Here is an 18,032-nt window from a genome sequence, read left to right as displayed (position 1 = left end):
TAGATGACCCCACAACTGCAAGCCAGGAGAACCAGTATTGTTGTATACAGAAAGAGTTAAGGAGGCTCTGCTTTGGAGAGAGAAAGTAGCATGAAGTATTATTTTTCTCAAATATAATTATAAGAATTTGCTTACTTTCAGCACACACATATTTGTATAATGTAACACATAGCAACTACTTTAACAGGATATTGAAATTTACTTCTTTTAAATGTTCTGCCTTCGGCATCATTAAATAATATTTATGAATTTTCTTGAGGAGTGAACTAAATGGCCTTTGGAAGCTTCTTCCAGCCTTGTGGTTCTTAGTCCAGTGAATAATTCAGCCTTGTGTTTGGTAACTCATTTGTTGTTTTTAACTATATTTGAAAAGTAAAAATAGAAGTGAATCCTTTCCTTCCTTCCCAAATCTAAGTGGCTATAGAAACATTTAGGGTGAGTCACACACCTCATTTTCCTCTGAAGTCTTAACAAATTCTCTTCAGAGACTGCAATGAGGTGGCTGATAAATATTGTTTTACAAACACAATAGCAACATATTCAAACACAAAATCCTTATGATTCTATTCAAGGAGTGAAAAACAAACAAACAGAATTCTCTTTCGTCTTTGTCAATATAGAGTGGGTTAGCACAGTGCTTAGCACAGTGACTGAAACATAATAGGTGCTTAATAAATGTTTATTGATTGATAACTGGAAAGATCAACTGGAAAGGATTTTAATTCTTCTTAATTTAATTTAATTTTAATGCTAGATTTAATCCCTGTCATTGAAATATTTGTGGAAATGTGAATGAAGATATTTTCAGGAGATCTCTAATCCAGGGTTGTTATGCTGGGCTTGGTCAGTGGTCACCTTGGTCAGTGATTTTGCTCTAAAGCATGCTATCTGCATAAAGAGAATTAATTAGGAGCCTGAAGATCTGGATTCATCTCTAATCTCTGATGCTGACAGGCTTTTACTTGCTATGAATTGCCCATGTCTTTTTGGCTTTCTGACCGTCTCAAGGCCAGGCCACCTCAACTACCACTATCATTCCCATCTCTATTTCCTGCTTGCTTCCTACTGCCAAAACTTTGGACTTCACCCCTGGGTCCTGATAAGTACGTTTTCAACTCATATTGTCTAGAACCAAGCCCCAGCTATTTCCACACCCTGCTTCCTAATTCTCAACAGCTTAGTCCAACTTTCCTTTTTGCATTGTCTTCCCCAAGTAGAATGTAAGGTCCTTGAGGGCAGACTCTAGGGGTGGGGAGCCTGGGGCCTTGAGGCCACATATGGTTTGCTTGTATTTGTATTTCCAGTGCTTAATACTATGTCTCGCACATAGTAAATATTTAATAAATGTTTTCTTTCTATGTTCCTTTCTATCTTCCTTCCTTCCTTCCTTCCTTCCTTCCTTCCTTCCTTCCTTCCTTCCTTCCTTCCTTCCGTCCTTCCTTCCTTCCTTTCTCTCTCTTTTCCTTTCCTTCCTCTTTCTTTTCTTTCCCTCCTTTTTCTCTTTCTTCCTTCTTTTTCTCTTTCTTTGTTTCCTTCCTTCCTTCCTCCCTCCTTCCCTTCTTTCCTCCCTCCTTCCCTTCTTTCCTTCCTCCCTTCCTTCTTTCCTCCCTTCCTCCCTTCCTTCTTTCCTTCTTCCCTTCCCTCCTTCTTTCCTTCCTTCCTTCCTTCCTTTCTTTCTTTCTTTCTTTCTTTCTTTCTTTCTTTCTTTCTTTCTTTCTGTCTGTCTGTCTTTCTTTCTTCCTTTCTTTTTCTTTCTTTCATCTGTGTCAATATTATCTGTATCTATCATATTTCTCTATTCATTTATCTTATTGTATCAAGTTTCTAAGATAGGGATAATAATGTTTCCCATCATAATTTTCAACAATGTTTTGAAAAGATGATTAAAAACATTTTTAGTTATTTGGAGAAAGAAGTTATATAAACCTACAATCCTACATGGCCTCGCTTCTGAGATTAATATAAACTGATTCGGGAATAGGTTATTTCATTAATAGAACTAGAATTTTACCCTTTTCTAATAGAAACTAGACTTCTACCTTATTTCACAGTGAAGTAAAATTTATATTTCAGGAATAATATTTGTATTTCAGGAAGTAAGTCCTGGGGCGGGGGGGAGGAGTAATCAACATCTAGCATATGGGACTAGAACCGATTGTATCTCTGACCTTTTTAGAGTCTTTGTGTAGCTTTAAAAAAATTTTTAAGCTTAGCATACAGGAAAAATATAGTGATGTCTGGGAACACTACTCTTTACTGCAACACTGAATTTTTAAAGATTCCCTGAGGATAATGTTTTAAATCTTTGTTGTCTAGACTAGCAAAGTAAGTCTGTTGTAGAAAGATTTATTTTAAAAATAAAAAAAATAAATATGATGAAAGATGTTATTTTACTTCAGGAGGCAGTGAGGCTAGAAGAAAGTACACGATGCTGGGAGCCTAAGGATTTGCATGCTTTTCGTGTCTAGCTTGATAGCTTTGGGTAAATCACAAAATCACTGAATTTCAATGCTATAAAGGACCTGAGAGGCCCTGTAGTCCAATAGTGAATAAAAAATGCCCTCTACAACATAGCCAACAACTGATCATCCATCCTTTGCTTGAAAACATAAGGAAGGGGATCCTACTACTTCCTGAGAGAGTCTATTCCACTATTAAACACTTTTGATTTTTAGGAAACTTTTCTTTATATGATCCATAGCCCAAGGTCCTCCCAAGATCAAAGCTTATTCAGAGCAGGTCCACACTCAGGGGCTGTGCCCCTCGCTGCCAAGTTATATCTTCTTTGGCTCAGGTTTCCATAAATCTTGATAACAGGATCCTTAGTTCTTATACCAACACTCAAGGTGGAAAATGCACATTGGGTAGGGGATAGCTTTAATTTCACCTTCAAGAAAATGCAAACAAATTGAAAGATTCAAAGCAATTCACAGATAAATTCAAGTAAGTCATAATGTTCTCATAGGTGTTCTGTTATCAGAGATCTGAAAGTGAGAGTATCTGTGAGACAACATTCTGACATTCCATTATATCTCTAGTTGTCTCACAGGGTTCTACAAAGCCATCCCCAGACACACAGTTCTTCCCTGTTTTTGCATTGCAACCTGGAAGGCGAACACACTTTGGAGCTGTTGGACAGGCAAACCTTTGTAGATTATGTAAAATAGTCTGCCCTCTTAGTGATACACAAACTATCTGTCTTTTGCGCCCTTCCCATTTCTTTTATTTTTTTATCTGCCCCTTTATTTTATAGAAAAGGAAACTGAAGCACTTGGAGGTTCAGTACCTTATTCAAGGTCAGGCCCTCTCTAAGGTATGGTGACTCTACTTATTCCTGTTTTCTTTCCTGTCTTCCCTTTGACGGGGATCATGCATATGCCATGGCATGTTCTTCTCAGTCTAGGCTCATAACATAGGTGTCAGCCTCCACTTCTTTTTTTTTTAAATTTAATTTATTTAATATATTTAGTTTTCAGCATTGATTTTCACAAGAGTTTGAATTACAAATTTTCTCCCCGTTTCTACCCTCCCCCCCACTCCAAGATGGTGTATATTCTGGTTGCCCTGTTCCCCAGTCAGCCCTCCCTTCTGTCACCCCACTCCCCTCCCATCCCCTTTTCCCTTCCTTTCTTGTAGGGCAAGATAAATTTCTACGCCCCATTGCCTGTGTATCTTATTTTCCAGTTGCATGCAAAAACTTTTTTTTTTGTTTTTGAACATCTGTTTTTAAAACTTTGAGTTCCAAATTCTCTCCCCTCTTCCCTTCCCACCCACCCTCCCTAAGAAGTCAAGCAATTCAACATAGGCCACATTCGTATCATTAGGTATGACCCTTCCACAATACTCATGTTGTGAAAGACTAACTATATTTTGCTCCTTCCTAACCTATCCCCCTTTGTCCAATTTTCTCCCTTGACCCTGTCCCTTTTTGAAAGTGTTTGTTTTTGATTACCTCCTCCCACAACTGCCCTCCCTTCTATCATACCCCCTTTTTTATCTTCTTCCTCCTTCTTTCCTGTGGGGTAAGATACCCAATTGAGTGTGTATGGTATTCCCTCCTCAGGTCAAATCTGATGAGAGCAAGATTCACTCATTCCCCCTCACCTGCCTTCTCTTCTCTTCCTGTAGAATTGCTTTTTCTTGCCACTTTTATGCGAGATAATTTACCCCATTCTATCTCTCCCTTTCTCCCTCTCTCAATATTCCTCTCTCATCCCTTAATTTGATTTTATTTCTTTTAGATATCATCCCTTCATCTTCAACTCACCCTGTGCCCTCTCTCTCTCTCTTTCTCTCTCTCTCTCTCCATACATATATATATATACATACATATACACATATACATATATACATACATATACACACATGTACATATATATACATACACACATACATATATATATATATACATATATATATATATGCATATTCCCTTCAGCTACCCTAATACTGAGGTCTCATGAATCATACACATCATCTTTCCATGTAGGAATGTAAACAAAACAGTTCAACTTTAGTAAGTCCCTTGCAATTTCCGTTTCTTGATTACCTTTTCATGCTTCTCTTGATTCTTGTGTTTGAAAGTCAAATTTTCTATTCAGCTCTGGTCTTTTCACTGAGAAAGCTTGCGAGTCCTCTATTTTATTGAAAATCCATATTTTGCCTTGGAGCATGATACTCAGTTTTGCTGGGTAGGTGATTCTTGGTTTTAATCCTAGCTCCATTGACCTCTGGAATATCGTATTCTAAGCCCTTCGATCTCTTAATGTAGAAGCTGCTAAATCTTGGGTTATTCTGATTGTGTTCCCACAATACTCAAATTGTTTCTTTCTGGCTGCTTGCAGAATTTTCTCCTTGATCTGGGAACTCTGGAATTTGGTGACAATATTCCTAGGAGATTTCTTTTTGGGATCTATTTGAGGAGGCGATTGGTGGATTCTTTCAATTTCTATTTTGCCCTGTGGCTCTAGAATATCAGGGAAGTTCTCCTTAATAATTTCTTGAAAGATGATATCTAGGCTCTTTTTTTGATCATGGCTTTCAGGTAGTCCAATAATTTTTAAATTATCTCTCCTGGATCTATTTTCCAGGTCAGTGGTTTTTCCAATGAGATATTTCACACTGTCTTCCACTTTTTCATTCCTTTGGTTCTGTTCCTTAATATCTTGATTTTTCATCAAGCCACTAGCTTCCACTTGCTCCAATCTAATTTTTAAGGTAGTATTTTCTTCAGTGGTCTTTTGGACCTCCTTTTCCATTTGGCTAATTCTGCCTTTCAAGGCATTCTTCTCCTCATTAGCTTTTTGGAGCTCTTTTGCCATTTGAGTTAATCTATTTTTTAAGGTGTTGTTTTCTTCAGTATATTTTTCAGTATTTTTTGGGATCTCCTTTAGCAAGTCATTGACTTGTTTTTCATGGTTTTCTCACATCCTTCTCATTTCTCTTCCCAATTTTTCCTCTACTTCTCTAACTTGCTTTTCCAAATCCTTTCTGAGCTCTTCCATGGCCTGAGACCAGTTCATGTTTTTCCTGGAGGCTTTTGTTGTAGGGTCTTTGACTTTGTTGACTTCTTCTGTCTGTATGTTTTGGTCTTCTTTGTCACCAAAGAAAGAATCCAAAGTCTGAGACTGAATCTGGGTGTGTTTTTGCTGCCTGGCCATGTTCCCAGTCAACTTACTTGACCCTTGAGTTTTTCAGCAGGGTGCGACTGCTTGTAGAGTGAAGAGTACTATGTTCCAAGCTTGGGGGGATGCGCTGTTGATTTTAGAACTCTCACAGCCAGCTCTGCCACACCAGTGCTCCTCCTTCCCCAAGAACCCCCAACCTGGACTGGACTTAGATCTTCAGCAGGCTGTGCACTCCTGCTCTGATCCGCCACTTAATTCCTCCCACCAAGTGGGCCTGGGGCCAGAAGCAACTGCAGCTGTAGTTCTGTAGCTGCCCCACCTCCGTGCTGCCCCACCTCCACTGCCCCCAGGTGGTGGCTGAACCATGAATTCCTTCCACTCCCCTCAGCTTTTCCCACTAACCTTCTCTGTTGTGTTTGGTGTTTGTGGGTTGTGAAGTCTGGTAACTGCCACAGCTCACTGATTCAGGGCTCTAGGGCACGCTCAGCCCGGCTCCTGGTCTGGTTGGTCTGCTCCGTCCATGCTGGGCTCTGCTCTGCTCCCAGCTCCATGTGGGATAGACCTTACCCAGAGACCACCCAGGCCGTCCTGGGCTAGAGCCCTGCTTCCCTCTGCTATTTTGTGGGTTCTGCAGTTCTTCTCTGTTGTCTTTGGTGTTTGTGGGTTGAGAAGTCTGGCAACTGCCACAGCTCACTGATTCAGGATGCTAGGGCCCGCTCCGCCCGGCTCCTGGTCTGGTTAGTCCACGCTGTCCATGCTGGGCTCTGCTCCACTCCCAGCTCCATGCACAAAAGACCTCACCCAGCAACCATCCAGGCTGTCCTGGGCTGGAGCCCTGCTTCCCTCTGCTATATTGGTTCAGAGCCATTTTTTATAGGTTTTTTGGGGGATTTGGTGGGGAGCTCACGCTAGTCCCTGCTTTCCAGCTGCCATCTTGGCTCCGCCCCCCCCTTCTCATTTCTGTAGTCCTTTATTAACCCTCCCTGTGTTGGGTCAGTCTCTTCTTTCTTTAAGATACAATAACAAACTGTTATTGTGGAAAGAATGGACTTGAAATGAAAGCTGCTGGGCTGGGTGGGTGGTGATGGGAGTGGTGGTGGAGGTGAGAGCTGTAGAAGATCAGCTTCACTTTCACTTTCTGCAAACCAGTATCATGTATCTTGTTATTCACTGGGTCAGTAGGAAATAATTAGAAAACAAGGAAGAAGCATCTCTGAGAAGGCAGAATATGTGGCCCCCAACACTACTTTGCAGCCAGATTAAAATGTAATTGGGGAATGTTTAATAAAAAAATACAAATAAAATAAAACAGAGTTGATGTTAATTTGTGGTTTTCTAAGTCAATATGCAGCCTGCATTTCTATTTGAATTTGATACCATAGATCTAGAAACCATTGTTGTTGTCCTTTCAGTCTGTCTGACTCTTTGTGACCCCATTTGGGATTTTTTTGGCAGAGGTACGGGAATGGTTTGACATTTCCTTCTCCAGCTCGTTTTACAGATGAGGAAACTGAGGCAAATGGGATTATGTGATTTTTCCAGCATCACACAGCTAGCAAGTGTCTTAGGCTGAATCTTCCCGACTCCAGGCCCAGTGTTCATTCAGGGGACCCACAAGGTGCCAGAAACCTTTACCTTTACCTATGAAAGTTACTGTTCTTAGTGTCTTTACTGACCCTCCATCCCCTGCTATTTCATAACAAAGGCAGAGTCCAGTGTATATACAGGGATATAATTGTTCTTAATTTTCTTCTCAAAATTGGATGGAAGAGAACACATGGATGAAGGTAGTAAAGATGACAGCTAAAACATTCAAAATAAGATGTAGTTCACAAACATTAATTAGCATTAAATGAAACACAAGCAAAATGCAGTTTGATGGTTTATTTGTTTTTGCCCTGGAACAGTTTACCATCTCTGAAGCCTACTCACCCTGGAGTGTTTGTCTTCAAGACCCTCTCTCCTTCTACTGTTGACTTTGCTGTTGTTATTTGTCTTTCATTCTAGAAGAGGATCATGACATCAAGGAGGTGATACCATGGCATAAGAGTGAATTGGATTTAAGTGAGGCAGGGCTGTGCAAAGTCACCAGCCTCACTTTCTCCTCTGGAGCCATCTGGGTCCAGTGGCAAAATATACATCAGGACGACTGGAGATAGTGAATTCCTTTTTTAATGAAGAGATCCAGGTAGATCTGCCTCTATTCTCTTCCAGGACATGTTCCTGACTCTCTGGACTTCAAAACCATGCTCCTGGCACAAGGTACCTGCCTCCTCCACCCCAATTTGTGTTTCCCCACTAGAATGTATGCTCCCTGAAGGCAAGGACTGTCTTTATTTTTGCTGTATTTGTATCCCCAGTGCTTAGCAGAAGGCCTGGTACATAGTAAGTGCTTAATAAATGCTCATTTCTTTCCATCTTTCCTTTTTTTAACCATAATTTTATAAGCAGCTGTGAAGCAAAGTCAATGAGCACAATAACCCAGAATTTTGGCGTAGTTGTACATCAATGATTGCAGCACATGCACAATTAGTTAAATACATTATTCTCTACATTAATAATTCATTTAAAATCAATATTCTACTAGGGGGAGGGATGTAGAGCCAAGAAATCTGATTCTCCTTGGCTTATTTTCTGATTATAGTAACATCAAAAATAGCTCCCCTCATTGACTTCTCCAGACAAGACTTTGTTCCCTAGCCTGCTTCTTTTTTTGGATGGCTCTGAGCCCACTTTTGCCATACCATCTTTCACAACATAAATTGTTCTAAAGAACAGTTTCAAAGAAATACTCCTCTAGGGTGAATGGAGACATGTTTTTCAAAGACATATTCCTTTGCTTTCCACCCCAACATACTTCTTTGTTTTCCTTTTTTAAAATCGCTACTGGCTCGGATGGGTGCAGTGTCAAGATCACTGAATGTGACTTGGGGTGACATAGGTTTGAATGCAATGGATGGACTATAAACTAGTTTAGGGACCTTGGACAGTCATTTCATTTCTGTTTAGTTTCCTTGTCCATAAAGAGGGAGGATTAACCTGAAGAGAAAATCTCTTTTGCTCTTTACTATATTATTTTCCTAAAATTTCTGTAACCTAATGCCCTGACCCTCAATCTACAACTCAGTATCTAGCCTCTTTATGATAATACTGGATTCTGATTTTTGTGTTTCATTAAATTCAATTATGAAAGATATATAAGAGATACAACAGTGGGAGTGGCATTATGACTGCATTCAAGGAACTTAAAATTCATTTTTATAATGAAGGACTGGGAGAACAGTACAAAACTTGAATTTGTGAAATAGTTAGGCATGATTCAAATAGACAACAAGATGAGACAACATACTCCAGCCAGTCTAGGAGACTATTTCTCTTCTTTCATCCCCAATCTCACCCTGACCCCTATCCCAACCCTAATCTAGGTAAATCTATGTAGTAGCCAAGGGATGCTTTATTTTTTTTTGATTTGTAGTTTTATTTATTTTCTAGACTTAAGAAAGTGATGAAGAAAAAGTTAATAATGCAAATTAAACTCATAAGTGTGTTGTGCATACTTTTTTTTTCCCTTAAAGAGTCAGTATTAAAGATTTTCAGGCAGACTCCCTGTTATGAGGTCATGTGATAAATCCTGACTGATCTAAAAGCACAGAAAGTCAGTGACTTTCTGACATACTGAAAACTTTTGTTAGACATTTTGCTGTTGTTGTTGTTTTTGGAGTGGGTGAGGCAGGGCAATTGGGGTTAAGTGACTTGCCCAACATCACACAGCTAGTAATTGTGTCAGGTGTCTGAGGCTGGATTTGAACTCAGATCCTCCTGACTGGCTGGTGCTCTACTCACTGCGCCACCTAGTTGCCCTTGTTAGGTATTTTGAGCCTTGAATGTGGTAGATTTTCAGGGTAGCAGTTTGATGCACTAGATATATAGATATATAGAAAGTGATTCAGTGGAAATAGACACATACATTAATTATGTACATATACTTTTGGTTTTTAATTCCAATGACTGAACTATATTTAAAAAAAAATTATCAGACTACCAGGGGTAGGGAATCTGTAACCTCGAGGCCACATATGGCTCTCTAGGTCCTCAAGTGCAGCCCTTTGACTAAATCCAAACTTCACTTGTTCTGCAGGTTCCCCACGCAAGGGGTGTTTTAACAATTTTACCTAGTCGTACTCATGTCTCAGAAACATTCTTTGGGATTTAAATGGTTCAGTTAGAGACAAATTGAGATTATTTTGTTATTTCTTTAACAATGTAAGATTGTGATTGTGAGACATGAGAGACACCGGCACAGGACCACCCAGCATGGCATGCCCACATCAAAGAAGGCCTCGTGCTCTATCATCAAAGCAGAATCACAGTAGCACAAAGGATGAGATGTGCAAATCTGGAGACATCTTCACCTCAAATGTTCAAATGGACTACTTGTGCCCAATCTGTGGTAGAGCCTTCCAAACTCACATTAAACAGATCAGTCCCAGTCGAACACACTGTACCTTGACCCCAATGTCATGTTTTCATTAGTCCTCTTCAAATACAAAGCATGAACTACAACAACAGGATGACCCATTTCAGCAGGGGATACCTTTCAAATAAATTCAATTAAAAATATTTATTAAACACCAGTTATGTATCAGACACTGTGCTAAGCAGTTTGGATACAATGATAAAGAAATGAAACTGTCCCTGTACTGATGGAATTTATATTCTATTAGTGGAAACGAGATGCACATAGGATATGTGTATGTGTGTTTGCATGTGTGTAGCCTATGTTGGTTACGTGTATCTACATGGGTCTATCTAGATGTGATTCATAGAGAAATGGGAATGGAGATCTTTAGAATCTTCTCTTCTCATTCTTTTTCAAGGGTGACTTTGATTCCTGCCAGGAGGGAAGCAAGAGATTGGTACCATTAGGTTGGCCCCTCTGCTCTCCTCAGAGAAAGAAATAGATTACCCCCATAAATATCACTGGTCTAGGGAAATGTTTTCAGGTTCAAGCTTTCTCCTGATCATTATCCCTTAATGGGAAAGGAATGCTCCAACCTTCCCTTCCAAACTCCAACTCCCTTTCCATTAAATGTCACTTATACAAGGACTACACATAGTGAATAGTAAATAGAACCACTTATCTAAGCTGATAGCAAACAGAAATCAGAGAAGTTATACAGATGAGAATATATTAGACAATACACAGAATGAATGAGCTCTCCTATTGGAGGCAAGATATCTCAGCTCAACTGAGAGTTCCAGATTTCTATTGAACGAAAGTTTTTTGAAGTCTCTGGTGTGGTAGGGAAAGAGAAGGGAAAAAGCTTTCATTTAGCACCTGTTACATGACAGTCCCTGCGCTAGGCATTTTATAAATGTCTCATGTGATCCCTACAACAATCCTTCAGGGTAGGTGTTATTATTTTCCCCATTTTGCAGTTGACTCTGTGATACTACCACAAGTTGTAAAAATCTGTTCTCTTTCACCTGAAACAATAACCATATTCCCACTTGTTTTTGTGGGAATAGGGAGCAAGGAATGGGAATATAGACGAAACTATCCCAACCAAACTAGAGGAAGCCTATATATTCAGTCAATCAACTAGTCTTTATTAAATGCTTGCTATGTGCCAGGCACTGGGCTACATACTGGAGATATAAAAAAACAAAAAATAGTTCTTGCTCTCATAAAGTTCGTTGCATTGTACAAACTTTTACCATGCTCCGGTAAGCACTGAATTTTAAACACTTTGAAAATCTCAAAGTTCTTTCTGCAATAATCCTTGGTTCTTTTATTCTGCTGTTGAAATGCTAAGATTTTTGCTTAGTTGTAGTACTATGTTTGGAGATGAGGTAAGTGTTCAGTCATTAAGAGGTCTGACTCAGCAGCATTTGGACAAAGGTCAAACCAATTTTCTTATATGCAATACTGAGATCCCAACTAACTCAATTATTAATGCTAAGATGTTTCACTCTTCCTAACAATAGTTAAAGAGTTCCTGTAACAAAGATATTTGCTTTTCTGGCCAAGTAGGAGTAGTTTATGCTCAAGCATTTATATTCAATTCCTTTCATATAAAGTTAATATTAATTGTTATTATGGTGATGATCACAATAACTCACATTTATGTAGGACTTTAATATGTATAAAGTACTTCCTCACAACAACCCTAAGAATTAGGTAGGACAATTATTATTATTCTTATTTTACTGACGACACTGAGGCTGAGAGGTGAAGCAACTTTCAAAGATCACGCAACTAGTAAGTATTGGAGGGTAGGGAGCTTACTGAAGAACTGCCATTACTTTGTTCCATGTTGTGTCTGTCATTCCAGCTTATCACTCAGTTTCACATTGTTTTGAGGGATCCTGTTGTCTATAATCTCCCAGTGAGGTGATAGGCTTACCACAGTTGACTGACTGACTGACTGAATGAATGAATGAATGCAAAAGGCACTTAAGTGGCATTCCCTTGTGTCAAGCACTATGTGAAGTGTAAAGGATAGAAAGAGAAAAATCAAGACAGTCTTTGCTCTCTAGGTGCTCATACTCTAGGTGGGGGAGAAAGCACCTGAAAGAAAGTTCAACTGTAGGATAGTTAGCAAGGGTACAGGGGCCCTTCTGTGGTTAGATTGGTAGGTCTGGTGACAGCCCTGAGGTCAAGGATGAGGATGGATGGTAAGACCTGGTGGTCCTTCAACTCGCCAGAAGCAATAGGGCTGATGACTCCCATCTCATTCAAGCCTTTTAACCTGTCAAGCAGCCTGATGGGTTGAGTTAGGGAAGGCCTGAGTTAGGGAAGAGGTGAAAGGGTAACAGAGAAGACCTCTCACATTTGTGGTGGTGGGAATTCACTACCTGGTGGTTCAGGATGGGTTCTGGGACATCAAGCAAGGTAATTATGGTCTCACCACAAATCTGTGATAAGTAATTGCCACCTAATCTTTTAGGTTTAATTCACTGATGTGCAACCCTTATGTATCTGTGCATAGATATATGTGTATATGACTCTAACAGTTACAAATAGCGTCTCATGACTTTAACACTTAAGATCAATAATACATAAAAATGTATTAAGCACCTCCTGTGTGCAAGGTACTGTGCTATGTGCTGAGGATGCATATATGAAGAAAGAAAAATAGGCCCTTCTCTTAAGGAGTTTCCAATCTACTAGAGTAAGACAACACACAAAACGAAACTGGAAAGGTTAATGGGAAGGTACCCACTGTGAGGGTGTGATGGAGAGATCAGAGAAGTGGAAAAGTGGTGCAGCCAGGTGGGACAAGAAGAGTGGTGCAGCTAGGTGGCGCAGTGGATAAAGCAGATAAAGGACTCATCTTCCTCAGTTCAAATCCAGTGTCAGACACTTACCAGCTATGTGACTCTGGGCAAGTCACTTAAGTTTGCCTTAGTATCCTCATCTGTAAAATGAGCTGGAGAAGGAAATGGCAAACCACTCCAGTATTTCTGCCAAGAAAACTCCAAATGGGGTCATGAAGAGTCGGACATGACTAAAAAACAGCTAAACAACAACAACAAATTACCTAGGTCAGAATTACCTTAATATCTGCGTACAGCGCTTATCTTATTGATGTCTGAAACAGCTCACAAGGCTAATATACTGGACTGGCAACCTTTGCTTTCCACTTGTACTGAATGTTCTACATGCATTACATCATTAGACTATAAGCTCCTCGAGGACAGGTATTGGCTACTGCCTCTTTTTGTATCCCCAGTTCTTAGCACAGTGCCTAGCACATAGTAGGCATTTAATAAATGCATATTGATTGGTGGATGTATTAAGCTTCGTTTTTCTGTTTAGGAATATATTTTCCAGAAACCAATTTCCCTTGTTCCTTTCCTCTTTCTCTTTTTTGGGAATAAAGCAAGCTTGTGTCACTTAGCCTTAGTTGGTAGTTTGTTGATTTCTTTTAGCGTTACCCTACATTGCTGTCTCCAGAGAAATGAATTCCATCCTCTGTGTGGAGATAGATTCATGCCAATCCTCCAAAGGAATTAGTGACCTGTGTTTGAGGTGATGGCTGGTATGGCATACATTTTTTCCTTTCCTAGTGTCTGTATCCTGTTAATTAGTAATACAAAATTGCTGATTTATGCTACTATATAGTTGCCCAGAAAGAAGAGGGGAATAAATAATTCATTTCTTTATTGGGTAGCTGTACAAAGCTAGAATGGAGTCAGCATTGAACAAACAGCAGATAGGGACCATTCGGAGACTGACCAAATAACAATGAAATAAGCAAACTTATCTAACTGATAGTGATCTCATGGACACTTTTCCCCCCAGCAATGCTATAATTGGAAAGGACCTCATAAGGCAAGTAAGGCTGGCTCAACATTGGGACAGTTTTCTATTTATCAACATGCATATTTGATTAGTATAACCATGTTTATTTTTATTATTTATATTGCTAACATTATTTGTTATATTTATCATCTTCTTTATGTTGACTTAACCATGCATTCTTGGTATAAATCCAATCTAGTCATAGAACATAATCTTTTGAATATGTTTTTGTAACCTCTTTGCTAATACTTAATTTTAAATTTTTGTGTCAATGTTCAGGAATATCAGTCTGTAATTTTCTTTCTCTGCTTTATCTCCTTGTTTAGATATCAAAACTTTATTTGTATCATAGAAAGATGTTGGAAGGGTCAGTTCTTTTCCTGTTATTACAGACCATTTAGCCACACTTCCTTGATATCATTCAAATTAACTTTAGAGTCCATTTGAAGTACATATGTTATTAACTTTTGAAAATAAAAAGCATAATGGAAAATCTTAGCAGTTTGGCAACTTGGCACTGGCTATAGAGTTCAGTGCTTCCCTCCATATAAGGAAATGCATTAGATGTCCTAATCACTATCCTATACCTCTAGTAGCTAATCTCTCCTATGTCCCCAAAACATTCACTTTATAATTGTGTTTCTTTGTTGTTCATTCGTTTCAGTCTTGTCTGACTCTTTGTGAACCCATTTGGGGTTTTTTCAGCAAAGACACTGGAATAGTTTGTGATTCCTTCTCTAGATCATTTGACAGATGAGGAAACTAAGGCAAACAGGATTAAGTGACTTGCCCAGGGTCACACAGCTAGTAAGTGTCTGAGGCTGGATTTGAACTCAGGAAGATGAGTCTTCCTGATTCTAGGTCTAGTACTCTATCCACTGAGCCACCTTTTTGGTACATATGGCATGCTCTCTCTATTAGACTGCTAGTTCTATTTGACTTAAGGTAAAGATCGTGTCATTTTCATGTTGTTTCCCCATGGCCTACCATGATGCCTTGTATATAGGATTGAAAAATATTGTATTGAATTTCTGAGATATAGCAGTTAAGAGACTTTAAAAGATCTGATCTTGCCTCCTTCTCTCCAACCTTTTTTGGATCTGCTAAGTCGGGTGAATCAATCTCAACTATCAGTAGAGAGGGTATAGCTAGGGGTGACATAAGGAAAGAGACATAGGGATAGCAGAACTGCTTGTTACATTAATAGAATAACTAGCTATCTGGTCACCTTAGGTTATGAACTAGGCTGTCAGATAAAATAAAGTGGGACATATATTAATGCCAAGCATGAATAAAGGGGAATACTGAGGACTCCTAGCAGTATGCAGGAATCATTTATATGCTACAACGATTCGAGAGAAAGGCTTACAGCTTGAATGTTTCTGTTTCCTGTGACCGCAGGATGTGCTGGTAAACATTTAACAGCTAACTGTACAGAAAAAAAAACGTACACATGACCCACTTTTAAATTTATTTTGAATTATTAACGTTTTCTACATCACTTTCTTAAGTCTAGACAATCAACAAAATAATAAACACTGATTTGTAGCATTTGTTGAATTCTCAGGTGCAAATGCTCACACTGAAAATTTCACAGTCCGTTCTTGAGAACCAGTTTGCCGTGATTCCAGCATGCCCCTGGGTGACAATGGTAAACTTAAATTTATAATATCAAAAGGCAGCCCATTACATTATTGAACAGGAAGGCTTCGGGGTTTATTGGATAAAGCATTTACCTCTGCATGAGCGAGAGGTAAGTAGGGCAGTACATAGAGTACTAGGCCTAGAGTCAGGAAGACTTGAGTACAAATCTAACCTCAAGTACTTACCAGCTGTGTGACCCTGGGCAAGTTACTTACACTCTGCTCGCCTTAGTTTCCTCATGTGTAAAATGGGGATAATAATAGCACCTACCTCCCAGGATTGTTGAGGTGGTCAGTAAAATAGATAATAATGGTAAAGTGCTTAACATAGTGTCTGGCACATAGTGTTATATAAACATTATTAATTATTATTATTATTGTTATATGTATGTATATACCCACATACACACACACACATATACATACATACATATATATATATATAATCTATCCATATGAGTCCTAGAACATTACAATCTCTCAAAAAAGATAAAGATACAGATACGTATATGGATCACATCTCCTCTTAGGTCTTTACCTTTAAAGATACAAACTCTTGTTCTTTTAAATGTTCTTCATTTTTCAGGATTTCCAAGTCCCAGATCCTCTTCTTTACCTTCCTCCGCAAGTACTTCATTTTGCAAATTTCCTTCTTCAAAAAATTATGCCCCAAACTAGGCAATGATGTGACCTATGTGAAGTACAGGGAGGCCAACAGTGTCCAAAAAAAGCACTGGTTTGTACCTTCTGTAAATGTAGTTTGTTAGCCTACGTTGATGTAATCTCAGCTCTTTTAAAGTATCATAGTAAAAACTGCATTCACTCTTTCTGGTGAGTCAAAATTTCAGTTCATGTTGACCCTACAGTTAATTGAAACATCTCCATTTGGTTTACAGAACTGCTGGTTAGCTTAATATATTTGTATAGTTGACTTAAAAAAAAACTTTAGTGTAGGACTCTACATCTATCTCTATTAAATTCCACCATGCTAGTTCTGGCCCCTTATTCCAATTTTTAAAAATTACTATTTTAATTCGAAAATTTTTTTTAATTTTTAAATTATTTTAAAATTATCTTTAATTTTAAAATGTTTTTAGTTTTAAAATATTTTAATATATTTTAAATTAAATAAATTATTTCAGTTTTTAAAAAGAATACTATATTAAGTGTGCTCTCTTCCCCCCTCCCCTCATTGGTATTATTTGCAAATCTGTAGTTGAATGTAAGTTCCTAAAGGGCAGGGACTACTGTTCTTTTGTGTCTTTGCACCTTCAGGACCTAGCATAACACCTTAAAAAAATAGGAATTTAAGAAAAATTTGCTGAGATGGATTGCATATGACCTTGCCTTCTTGAAGTTATTCAATTTCTTGGTTTCAATTACCTTGTCTGTATAATGCTGACATAGGAAGTTAAGTAACACAGTGAATGTAGCTATGGAGTGAGGAGGACCTGAGTTCAAATGCAGACTCAGATAGTGTTGGAGAGGAAGGTGGTGGTGTCTGATAGGACAAGGGGCAAGGCTATCAGGAGAGAAGCACATCAAACTGAGGTATCACAGTGGACGAGAGGCATCTGATGTGACACCAGACTGCTCTCCTTTCTGCCCCCTCTAAAAATCTCCAGGCACTAGTTGTGTGACCCTGGGCAAGTCACTTAACCCTGTTTGCCTTAGTTCCTCATCTGTAAAATGATCTGGAGAAGGAAATGGCAACTCACCCCAGTATCTTTGTTTGTTTGTTTGTTTTGGGGGAAAGGCAGAGCAGTTGGGGTTAAGCAACTTGCCCAAGGTCAGAAAGCTAATAAGTGTTTCAAGTGTCTGAGGCCAAATTTGAACTCAGGTCCTCCTGACTCCAGGGCCAATGCTCTACTCACTGTACCACCTAGCTGCCCCGACTCCAATATCTTTGACAAGAAAACCCAAATGGGGTTACATTCAGTCGGATTCGACTGAAAACAACTCAACAACAACAACAAAATGCTGAGAATAATATTCACAAAGAGCTTTTTTTATTTTAATGTCTTTCTCACCCAAGAACATATCACATCTCCTCTTTAATTGACAAAACTAGGCAGTGAATTGTGGAACAAGCATTTTGTACTCTAGGAGGCTCCCATTTGGGGCAGGAATGGGGTCATCTCCTTGCATATTACACATATCCCACCCCTCTCCATCAACCACACATGTCACAACTACTTTGCACTTTAGAACCCTGGATTGCCCCGGTGATGGAGGAAGTCCCACCCTACTAAGTTGAAAATGTCATTTTACACACAAAGGCAAATGCAGGTTCTGTTTAGTCTTGGGAGCCAGGAGCTGGGCGCAGGGCTCAGGGGAGAAAGAGGGTAGTGTTGGAGAGGAAGGTGGTGGTGTCTGATAGGACAAGGGGCAAGGCTATCAGGAGAGAAGCACATCAAACTGAGGTATCACAGTGGACGAGAGGCGTCTGATGTG

Source organism: Trichosurus vulpecula, chromosome 1, assembly GCF_011100635.1.
Source record: "Trichosurus vulpecula isolate mTriVul1 chromosome 1, mTriVul1.pri, whole genome shotgun sequence".
Classification (NCBI taxonomy): Eukaryota; Metazoa; Chordata; class Mammalia; order Diprotodontia; family Phalangeridae; genus Trichosurus; species Trichosurus vulpecula.
Note: the sequence above shows the minus strand (reverse complement) of the source record.